The following is an 11478-nucleotide window of genomic DNA, read 5'->3' as shown; positions in this document are numbered from 1 at the left end:
TCCCTCTATAGAATTCATTTTATTACCACCTTTTCAGGATCACAGCTATTCCAAAAGCACAGTACGACTGATATTGCTTATTATAAGTACTTATTATTTGGAAGTAATCAGTGTCCCATAAACATGCCATGGTTCCTAATAAACTTTAGAGAGTAAACAAGGGTTGCTGACATTACCAAAAAACCCACAGAAGTCATGAGCTTGTTCCGTCAGAGGACACATAGGAGAGACAGACAACACTCACCATATCATAATATTTTGACTTAAAATATATTTTGTTGACAAGTAGTAGAAAGTGAAAGCATTAGGCTAGAATCCACAGTGGCTCCCACTTGAGGGTGGTACAGTCCTTCAGGCGGACTTGGAAAGGTATGGATGTCCCAGGTATCACTGCATAGCAATGCCCTCCAACTTAAAATGGCATTAAAAAAAAGCACCATTTTATTATGCTCACATTTTTGTGGGTCAAAAATTCAGAAGGGGTACAGTTGCCTCTACTCCACAACAACCCAGGATCTCAGCTAGGAAGATTCAAATAGCTGAGAAGTTCTCAAATAACCATAGGCCAGAATCATGTAGAGACTTCTTCACTCACATGTTTGGTACCTGGGCCAAGATGACTCAAAGGTGGTCTTAGGTGGGACTGTTGACCAGAGCAACTGTATATAGCATAGCACCCTCAGGGAAGCCAACATCTTACATGCTGTCTCAAGCCTCCAAGATTAAGACTTCCTGCAGACAAGGGGGAAGTTACATGGCATTTTAGGACCAAAGCTCAGAAATCACACAGTGTTACTTTTGCTGTATTGTATTAGCCAAATTGAACATGGGCACACCCAGATTCAGGGAAAGGTAACAGGGGCCTCACCTCTTGACAGGAGAGGTGTCAAACAATGAACAGCCATATTTTAAAACCTCTCCAGGACAGAAAACTTCTGGAATTTTAGTAAACAACAGCTAGGGATGCCAAGGATCCTACAAAGCATGTGACAGTTTTGCACCTCAAAGAACTCTCCTTCTGAAGATGCCAGGAGTCCCCTGTTTATAAACGCCAGATCCTTGGATTCAGAGAACCAGATAGAAGTCATTTCACCCAAGAACATGACCATCCATTTTACAAAAAAGGAGATCAAAGTCTGGGGTTGATGGGCTGAAACTAGACTCCAGGTCTCTTTCTTCCAAGGTAGATAGTCCTAAGCACCTTTTTGGGACAAGGCACTTTCTTCAAGTAAGTCTTTGTTAAAAATTCCTAGTATATAAAATGTAACAGTGGATGTTAAAACTGGTAGTAAAAGTATGATGAGTAATAGGATATTTACATGGCCCCAAAGTACCTGCCCACACATTATTTACTAAATAAACAGAGAAGAAGAGTAACCTTACAATGGAAAAACCTGGTGGATAATACCTTTACCTGATGATCAAAGTTACAAATGGCATCACTTGACTTCTGATATGAGGCACTGAGAAGGCACAGCATCACTTCTATGACATTCCTGCTCAAAATATACAACTTAAATATAATCATGTTTGAGGAACATTCTACAAATAACTGGGCTATGTTTTTCCAAAAAGTAAAAAATCATAAAGACAGTCTCCTCACTCTCAAGTAATTCAGAAAAAAATAATACATTAGTAGACACACACGCAATAGAGGAGAATGAGAAAGTAAAATGGACACAACAGTTGGTAAATCCAAAAAGGGGGTTTGCAAATGTTCCTGCACTACTCTTGCAACCTATCTGTAAGTTTTGTATAATTTTGAAATTATATCAAAATAAGAAGTTACATAATCAGCAACAACAAAACATTTAATGGTGAATTTCTTGGTGATGTTCTCCCAGCTACTGCAATGAATTCCATTTCTTAACTTTCCAAGGAGTCATAGTTTAAACAAACCACAATGTCTTGAGCTCTGCTCTCATGCAGCTCTCTCTAGTCTTCAGGGAGTAGATCTAGGCTTTGGGGGGAGATGTCAACCAGAATATTTTAGGGCACAAATTGGCCCTGCATATAGGTTACAGGAAAGTTGGTATAACAAAGAGACCCAAAATCCAGAGGCTTAAATAAAAGAGAAGTTCATTTCTGTCTCATCCAAGAGTTCAAGAAGTTTGAGCAGCTCTGCCATCCTCAACCTGAAGCTTCCATCTCTGGGTCCAAGGGAGCAGCTTTGATTACCATTTCCTAGTCAGAGGGGAGGGGGAAAGAGAGAAAGACACATAGCTTCATTAGAAAACTCAGCCCAAAGTTTACCTATATCACTTCTATTATCACTTTCTTGGTCAAAATTTAATCACATGCCACAGCTAGGCCATAAGGAGGCTGAGTAACCAACCTCTATCTCTGTCAATGTGTGTACACATTCCCAGCTAAATCTCAGGGTGGGGGTAATGTTCTATTATTCAGAGGAAGAGAGTGAGAAGGGATCATGGTAGGTAATTTGATCCTCTACCCAGAGAACAGAGATTGGGGGGACTTGCATAGGACCAGCAGAGCATCTCAGTCATGTTTCCAACAGGGTATGGGTTTTGGGAGGAGGTAAGAAATTCATGGCAGAAACTGGGCTCCCCAAATAGACACTGTCCTGTTTGGTGTCTGAAAAAATTATTGAATTAGCTGTAAGATTTCCAGACCCGGGGTACTTTATTCTGGAGACAAAAACCAACATTTTCCCAGTCATGGAGAGTCAGAATTGCATGTCAAATTATTTTCATTCTGTTGACAAAATAAAATGTCTTTACACAAACAAAGCGGCCTTCATCCATGCCTACATTCACATCCACGTGCCTACACACACAGATTTGTACACTCACAGACGTGGTAAGTGAAGCTGCCCCAGGCTGCTCCCTGAATCCTCTCTTAGTGACTCCCCATTGACTGGGAGTGTGAAGTATATTCACACTGTCGACTCTCACTTACATTATGTGGTTACTAAATGGTTTCCATAAAATAACAGGCAAATTACCCAACATTGCTTTTTAAGGGATTATGTCTTGACTCATCAAATTTACGAGTGGCTAAATTGCTTTATGTACATCTGAAAAAATAACTTATCCCAGAACAGGCAAGCTAACACATCTGTATTCTAGTTGATTAAAGCTCTATTTCATTTTTGAGGTTTTTCCCTCAAAATAGCATTTCCAAATGTCCCTTCCTTTTCTCTCACATCTCTGTAGGATGCAGACATGTACACGGGCAGACTGCAATGGGCTCTGCTTTTTCTGTCCGGCTTCACTGTACCGCTAGGGAGGCAAAGAGGAAGTTAACAAGGGTACAGGAGGATACTGTCTGCTCTATTAGAAGTGCCAGTTTGCCATTTTAACCCAAGTCCTGAAGATGTGAGGACCACCAAGGAACATGAGGTGTTTATCACCATCAAGAAGCCTGAAGACAGGGACACTCATGCACTAGGAAACCACAGATCCTGAAGCCCTCAGGGTGCCACAAAGAGGTGGGGTTTTTTTGTTTTTGCTTTTGTTTTCATTTGTTTTTGGCTGTGTTGGGTCTTCGTTTCTGTGCGCGGGCTTTCACTAGTTGCAGCGAGCAGGGGCCACTCTTCATCGCGGTGCGCGGGCCTCTCACTGTCGCGGCCTCTCCCGTTGCAGAGCACAGGCTCCAGGCGGGCAGGCTCAGTAGTTGTGGCTCACGGGCGCAGTTGCTCCGCGGCATGTGGGATCCTCCCAGGCCAGGGCTCGAACCCGTGTCCCCTACGTTGGCAGGCAGATTCTCAACCACTGCGCCACCAGGGAAGCCCCACAAAGAGGTTTTGAAAGTCCCCCTGGTTTTCCATGAACTACCCTGCTGACCCTGCCTGCTCCTCCCTGCTGGTGACTCATCCAAATGCCCAGTGAGGATCTCCCTGGCTCCCCATTACAGCCTCTTCAGCCTGCCCTTCCACACTTGCCCAGTCACAGCCCCAGACCAAGAACTCTCAGAAAGGCTGCCAATTTTGGCTCATCTGTAGACCTCTCAATACCAAGAGCAGGAGCATCCCTAGACTTAAATGCAGCTCCACTGTTTTAATACACCCACACCCACTCTGCTTTACAATCCCCCATTCCCAACCAAGGATTGTCACTGAAAGCAATATTCACATCTAGAAGGTCTCACCATCTAAATGTAAGAGGTAGCATAGCATGATGGTTGCAAGGGTGGCAGTGGAGTATGATTGCCTAGGTTTGTGTCTTGTCTCTGCTGCTTGCAAACTCTGACCTAGGCAAGCGACACCTCTCTGTGCCACAGTTTCCTTCTTGATCTGATTGATAATGTTACCTACTTCACAGGATAAAGTTAAGTTAGTGAATACATGTAAATCACTTAGAAACATGCCTGACGTAATGAAAGCTCAATAAACATTTGCTATCCCCATCATGAATACTGTTACTATTATAGAGTCTGACAATTAGAAGATCATTAGTGACCTTGTCCAAAGTAATTTCGATAAACCAACAGGGAAATATAAACCAGTGTGATGGGGACAGATGAGTGAATGGGGTGGTGAGAAAGCGGAAACATGGGATTTGGTCAAGAGAAGGACAATAGATATGAGATAGCAACTAAAGAAGGTCACAGGGTCAAAAAGGAACCAATTCGTTCTTGGACCATAAAATACCTTGTCAGAAAAATTGTTATAAACTTTAGTAATTCTGATAAATTGGTATGAATTAAAGTCAATCTATTTACAGCAATGAAAATATTCATCATAACTTAAGCAAAGTACTTCAAAGTTAACAACTAGTTGTATATCTCACTTTATGCTTAAGTCTGAGGTTATAGGGGAAACCCCTTGACCCCATGTTATACAAGAAAAATCAAGTCTCAGGTGAGAGGCCTTGTCCCAAGCCACACATCCATCCTGGGCAACCTTCTCTCCCATCTCTAAATTCTTAATATTTCAGAAATGCTGACATATGTCACCCCTATTCTCATGAACCTCAGAGAATCTCTATTAATGAGACCAAGTATATTTTCTTAGTTCAAAATCAGAGAACTGCTACGATTTGCTGAGAGCTTGCGTACTCAAACTCCTCACTCAGGACAAGTCCCACAACAGAATCTCCTGCATCGTTCCTCTCGTGGGTCAACCAGCAGTCACCTGAGCGAGTGTATGTGCTGACACTCTGACACCCGTCCAGAACTCTGAGAATCTTCCTCTTCTGCTTATCTCCTTCCTTACGACTGGGCCCCCAACACACACACACACACACACACACACACACACACACACACACACACACACACACACACACACACATCCGAGCTGAGGGTGAAAGTCCCTTCTTTGATTCCAAAACATGGACCACCTGGGCGCTCGCTCAGGATTTAATCACCACCACCGGTAAGTTATTTGTCTGCACATGTATCTTCTCTTTATGTTGGATTCTGAGTTGGGGAAAGTTCCACTTATTCACAGTCCTCTATCTTCCTATCACAACAGGCCTTGTACCTGTAGCAGGATGTTTTGCTCCCTCCTTCTGTTTCCTCTGGTGGTTCGTGCAAAGCCCAAGTGACTTAACATCGTGTGTTCTCTTTGGCGTTGCTTCTTCTTGCAACTCCCTGGGGTCTTACCGTCTAAATGGAAGAGGTTCTGTGCTGATAGACAACACCAACCAAGATAAACTTGGTGGTGACTGGTGTTTGCAAGGTCACTCTGGGGACCAGTCTAGCTGAGCACAGCAGGGGATGATGCCAGCTGCCCTGAGAGGCCCTCCCATCTCTAAACAAGGCCTGACACTTGCTCACGCAGGACCTTGGCTTATCAATCGTGGCACGTCACAGAGCACTTCATGCTCCTTGCTCTTTTTCCATCCATGAGAGAACTGCTGTTTCAAAGCTTTCCTTGGATAGTTACAACAAAATGTTTGAAATGCTTTAAAGAGGTTTGGCCCTCTATTTTACATTCTTCTAGTCACAAGCAGCAGCTTTAAAAATACTTTTAAACACAGTGGGGAGTAAGAAGGGGTTGTAAAATTCGGAGCTTACATTAAATAAATCCTATAAATGAAATTTCCTTTGTTAGGAAAGCAGAAGATGTCACAGAAATAAGAAGGTAGATGTACTAGTTGCCTATGCTGCTATAACAAATTATGACAAACTTAGTGGCTTATAAAACACAAACCTATTATCTTACAGTTCTGGGGGTCAGAAGTCTGAGGCATGTCTCAGGGCGCTAAAATCAAGGTGTTGGCAGGGCTACGTTCCTTTATGGGGAGAATTTTGTTTTTCTTCCCAGCTTCTAGGGGGTACTCACAGTCCTTCACTTGTGGTCCTTTCCGTCTTCAGAGTCAACAACAGTAGGTTAAATCCTCCTGACACTGAACTATTCCGAGCTTCTCCAGGGTCACATCTCCCTCCAACTCACTCTCTCCCACTTGTAAGGACCCTTCTAATTGCATTGGGCCTGCCAGGATAATCTCCCTATTTTAAGGTACGGTGATGAGCAACATTAATTTCATCTGCAACCTTAATTTCCCTTTGCCATGTAAGCTAATTTATTCACAAATTCTAAGGATTAGGATATTGACATCTTAGGGGGAGGCACTACTCTACCCACCACAATAGATATCATTGGAGCTATGCTCAGCTCACAATTTAGTGATCCTGATTAGTTCAATTTCATTGAACTCTGAAATTTGGAAGACAATTGCAGGGGAGTCTGAACCATCCCCACATCCTCCCAGCCTCCCCTGTCCAAAATGGGTCTGCCGAGGTGCTACCCACATACAGGCTAATCAAGACTCAGGTCCCAGGGATACAAGCTAGAGCAGTGCCCTCTGTGATGCAGAAAGAGCTCTCATGACTAATCTTTGTAGAATTCATGGAAGTGCAAGCTCTCTGAACTGCTCTCTCTTAACCAACTATTTAATGAATCCTTTCCATGTCTTTGGTAAATCCTATTGACGGCACGGCATGGTGAAGGCTCTCTGCTAGTTGGCTAATTTCTGATATATATTAACACTGTCACCTCCACCAATTGAGTGGTATGTTCAGCCATGTCAGCTGTGATTGTACCCCAACCACTTATGCCCGTTTCTATGCTCTTGTAATGATGTAGTTTAATTAAATGTCACATAAGCCAATGGAAGACGAACATGAAAAGAGAGTTGTTTTTTTATGCACACCAAGTAGAATGCCTTGGAAAGACTTGATATAGATGAGTCATTTCAAAAAAAGGAAGAGGCAGGCAATTAGATGGTAAAACAACTGTAAGAGAGAGGAAATGCAATCATAAAGGTCTCCAAGGATTTTGCCAAAAAGCAGACGTGGAGCCAATAGTGGGAAATTAGCTACAGTTAAGAAACAGCAGAACTGGAACACGGTGGAAACAAGGTGGGGGAAATCCTTGATGATTAAACAAGCAGTGTAAGTGATCCTAACCTTGCTTGTACTGGCTGAAGAATGGGTGGGTTAGGTCTGACTGATGTGAACCTCCTGTGTAATCCACCTAAGGATGGATTTGAGAATGGTTTGAGAAGTGCTGTACAGATATGAGGATTATTTCTAAAAGGGAGAGCAGGACAGCTCTTCCTCCATCACAATAGTTGCTGTTTCCCCCAATCCTCCCTGCCTTCCTGCCCAGAACTAGCGGGAGGAACACCATTCTGTCTGAAAAATCTGTCAACCTGTGCGTGATCCCAGGCTGACAGATCAAGCCATTGAAATAATGCTTCTCTGAAAAACTATTTCCAGAAATCCCAGCCCTTTGCTTGGTAACCTTAGCCTTTTGAAGACAGTTATTAATCGGGGGAATATTGAAGAGCATTTGGTAACAGATATGACCTCATCCTCCTTCTTGCTCATGAGAGTGTCTAAAGAAAAGGATAAATCCATTCTTTAGTCACTGTCTCAAAGCCTCCGTGGGCCTTGTGCCCATACATGCAGAGAAGTCAGATCTGGGTCCTAATGGATTCAAGACAGTGGAAGAAGACAAACCAGGAACGCTGGCTACACATTTTCCCTACCTAGCCTTTCTCTGTGGGTTTTTTACCAGTCAGCATGCAGAGTCTGCTGTCTGTGAGACTAGGATCTAGAGTTGCTCTAGAAGGAAGAGTTGGGCCATCAAATGAGCTAGAATCCTGGTACATTTGTGCAGATGCCATGCAAAACATGTGAAATCCAGGTCCCTAACCCTTGACCAGCCGTAGCCCTTAAGGAGCAAGGAAAATGTAATTGTATGTAGATGGGTCAAGAAATAGATATTTTAATATAATTTCAAAACTAGAAAATAAAACAATAGATTTAAAACTAAAACAAGACGATTGATGGTTGCAAGGAAAAGGAAGTCGTGTAAGTGACAGGTATGTCTCATACACTAAGCAAATCAACAAACGGTATTTTAAGTTGGTAAACCATATCTGAATTACTATTAGATGCATTAAAAATAGAACAGTTAAAAGAAGGTGTGGGACACGGAAAGAATTTTTTTCTTTTCATTGGATACACTCTTATACTGTTTGAATTTGTATGTAAATAGTAAAAGGTCTAGAAAAACATACGTTAAACTTTTAAAAATGTGTTCCTCTAAAGGAGTGGAAAGTGAGAAGAGAATCCATTTACTTTCCAACCTCACTTCTGTATTATTCTCAATGAACACGTGTCCCCATTGAAATTTGAAACTTGACAGTGAGTGATTATACATTTATAAAGTGGGATATTATGAAACTATTTAAAATATTGTTGTTGTGGAAGACTCATGGCATGGAAAATGTTCATACTATGTGGCCAAACTGTTAAGAAGAGAAGAGCCTTAAATCCTGTTCCCATGTGGGCAAAATGAACTGATCACATTCAAACAAATTGTTGGCTTTGGAACTTAAAATTTCTTTTAAATTATATGTTTTGTCAGTTATAGAAATTGTAACAACTTGCTAGCACTAATCAAGTTAAAATAATAAAAGTATAAAAATTATAGCAAAATACTCATGTTGTCTATTCCCTAGAGATAATATTCTACTGTAGAGTCTTTGGAATTTTTTCCATGCATTTAGAAATTTTTACTCTGTACATATATACATATAGATACATACACACATATGATTTCATTAAACAAAGTGGGATAACTCCTACTGTTGTACAAAAATAATACAAATGGTTCAAAAATATGTGTATCATTCTTGCACAAAGGCCTCATTAGTTTTTTCTGTATCCTTCTAAGTTTATAATATGAACTGCTATAGTGAGGATAGTTTTTAAAATATTATCAAAATTATAAAGACTTTTGAATTTAAAATGAGTTCAAAGACAATTAGCTTAAAAAGCCCAAAAGCCTTTATTGAGTTAATGGTACATTTAAAGAATGAAATTAATTTTAAAGCATTGATATTTTTCTAAAAGAGCGATACATTTAAATTGTTTTTTAATTCAGTGTTTCAATTCAAGAAATTGAAATTAACTCAATTTAGCTTTTCTATAGTGTTTGCAAATAGGTCTTGGTATTCACATAGCCTACACACCACAACATGCTAACTCCTGGTAATTTGCTGTTCCCCAGAAAGCTGAATTCAGCAGTCCGCAGGCTTGCCTTGAACAGCATTGCTTGGGAAATGGGTGGTGGGGAGCACCATTTAGTTGTTGAGACTCTTAGGCGTTGTTGAATGAGATGATTCTATCTATGCATGTACCCTTTAAAAGGATGGCATTAAAGTTTTAGGCCAACCCTTGTGCTAGGGAAATCTAGTCTGGGAAAAGCTTCATGCACCTGCTTTAATTCTTGCCATCCCCTGGAAGGCTGCCACCTTGGCCTCCGTATCTGCTGTCTTTTTCTTATGTGCTGCCTCTTCAAACCATATTATGTGTCTGTAATCCCTGTAATGAAAGCAGATGGAAAGACTGCCTTCATTGAGAAGTGGAGTGAGAAGGCACTTCCTCTGAGTCCAGCACCCGTTCTGGCACGCTGACACATCATGGTCTTGTATGAGAAGAGGAAGAACCACACCTCTAAATGAGGCCACAGAGTGGGAAACCCAGGCTTCTGACTGGGTAGTGTGATTCACGGAAGCATTTATTAAACCTCCCTTATGTGTAAGGTACTGAACTGGAAGCACATCCGTCAGTGAATCAGATTTTTGTGTTCTAACCCTAGGGCCTTCTAGGTAATAATTAGGTGAGCTGGGGTAAGTGATCTAACCCTCATGTGACTCAGTTCCCTAAATGTAAGATGGGGACAATAAATAACACCTCTGTAAATTAGCTTTTAAGCACTCTCTTGACCCAGTTTTGGGGAGCTGGCTAGAGGTCAGTCAGCTCCCCGTCTTGAGCAACCAAATAAGTCCACACTTCCAACTACCTCCCTTATCAAACTCTCATACTTCAGGTCTCTAATCATCCCAGGGCCAGGTAACAGACAACTCTTGACAGCCCTTCTGGCCCAAAGCCTACTAAAATTATCCAAATTAGCCAATCCTACATCTGCTGGCCCTGCCTTGCTCTTTCTTTCCTGCAGAAACCCCGACAAGGGTGCTTGTCCGCAGTGCTCCTCCCCCAGTGCTTCCCCGAGTGGCATGCTGTGTTCTCTCCAGAGAACCGTGGGTACAGCAAAACTGTATGTTTCTGTTTTCTCTCTCTTGATCTGTGTTTGGCCTCCCCATACCTACCCAAGGTAAGATGGTTAAGACAACCTGCTCTACGTAACTCACAGATTGGTTAAGAAACATATTAAGATAATGGATATGAAAGCCCTTTGAACAGTTGGAGGGACTATAGACATGTGATATGGTCAGAAGCACCCTGTTCAGTATTGGAGAGAAGCAAAATATGGTGACAGATACACATTGTGGTAGACATAATTAGTGGCCATCAGTATCGAGTACTCTCCTTCCTGGGCACAATGAAGACTGTCTCACCTAGATCTCTTGCACCTGGATAGAGACAAGCAACTATGTCTGGCCAAAGGCTGTGAAGGAAAATGACATGCTTCACTTACAAACTGAGACACGGGAAAACCCTGCAAGACATTCTAGCTCTATCTTCATTTAGCAGTGGATATGGAAACCATGCATGGAGATTGCAGAAACACAAGATCTAACAGCCTAGATCACTGACTCAATATATGCTTGGGAGCCCTTGAGAGTTAATATGACCTCTAGCAACTCTTACTTGAGTGAGAAATAAACTTACACTATATTCCACCAGAACTGGAGGTATTTTATAGATATTTTTAAAATAATAAGAGAATACTAAGAACTGTCATATGGCTATATATTAGACAACTTAAATAAAATGGAAATTTTTTTGGAAAAACAAATTACCAAGAGCACAAGAAGAAATGGAAAATCTGAATAGCAATAGGTCTATTTAAATGATTGGAATTTTCATTTAAAAACTTCTAATAAAAACGTAGAGGTGTCCTCATTGGTGAAGTCTATCAAACATTTAAGAAATAAATAGTATTTCTATGCCAAGACCTGTTCTAAACAGAAGATGTAAGAACATTTTCAACTTATTTTATTATCCTGATACCCAAACTAGACAAAGATATCA

The 11478-nt window shown here is 41.3% G+C and overlaps 1 long non-coding RNA gene across 1 annotated transcript in view; it reads right to left on the bottom strand.

Moving 5' to 3' along the window:
• Window positions 1–254: 254 nt before the first annotated feature.
• The window catches only part of LOC136792178 (uncharacterized), a 74749-nt gene continuing 63525 nt past the window's right edge, over window positions 255–11478 (bottom strand). Inside the window, exon 3 of the long non-coding RNA XR_010835627.1 lies at window positions 255–2184. This is a non-coding gene — a long non-coding RNA (uncharacterized lncRNA). The remainder of the gene's footprint in view (window positions 2185–11478) is intronic.

This window comes from Kogia breviceps, chromosome 11 (genome assembly GCF_026419965.1).
Source record: "Kogia breviceps isolate mKogBre1 chromosome 11, mKogBre1 haplotype 1, whole genome shotgun sequence".
Taxonomy (NCBI): domain Eukaryota; kingdom Metazoa; phylum Chordata; class Mammalia; order Artiodactyla; family Physeteridae; genus Kogia; species Kogia breviceps.
This window is presented reverse-complemented; position numbering and strand designations above follow the sequence as displayed.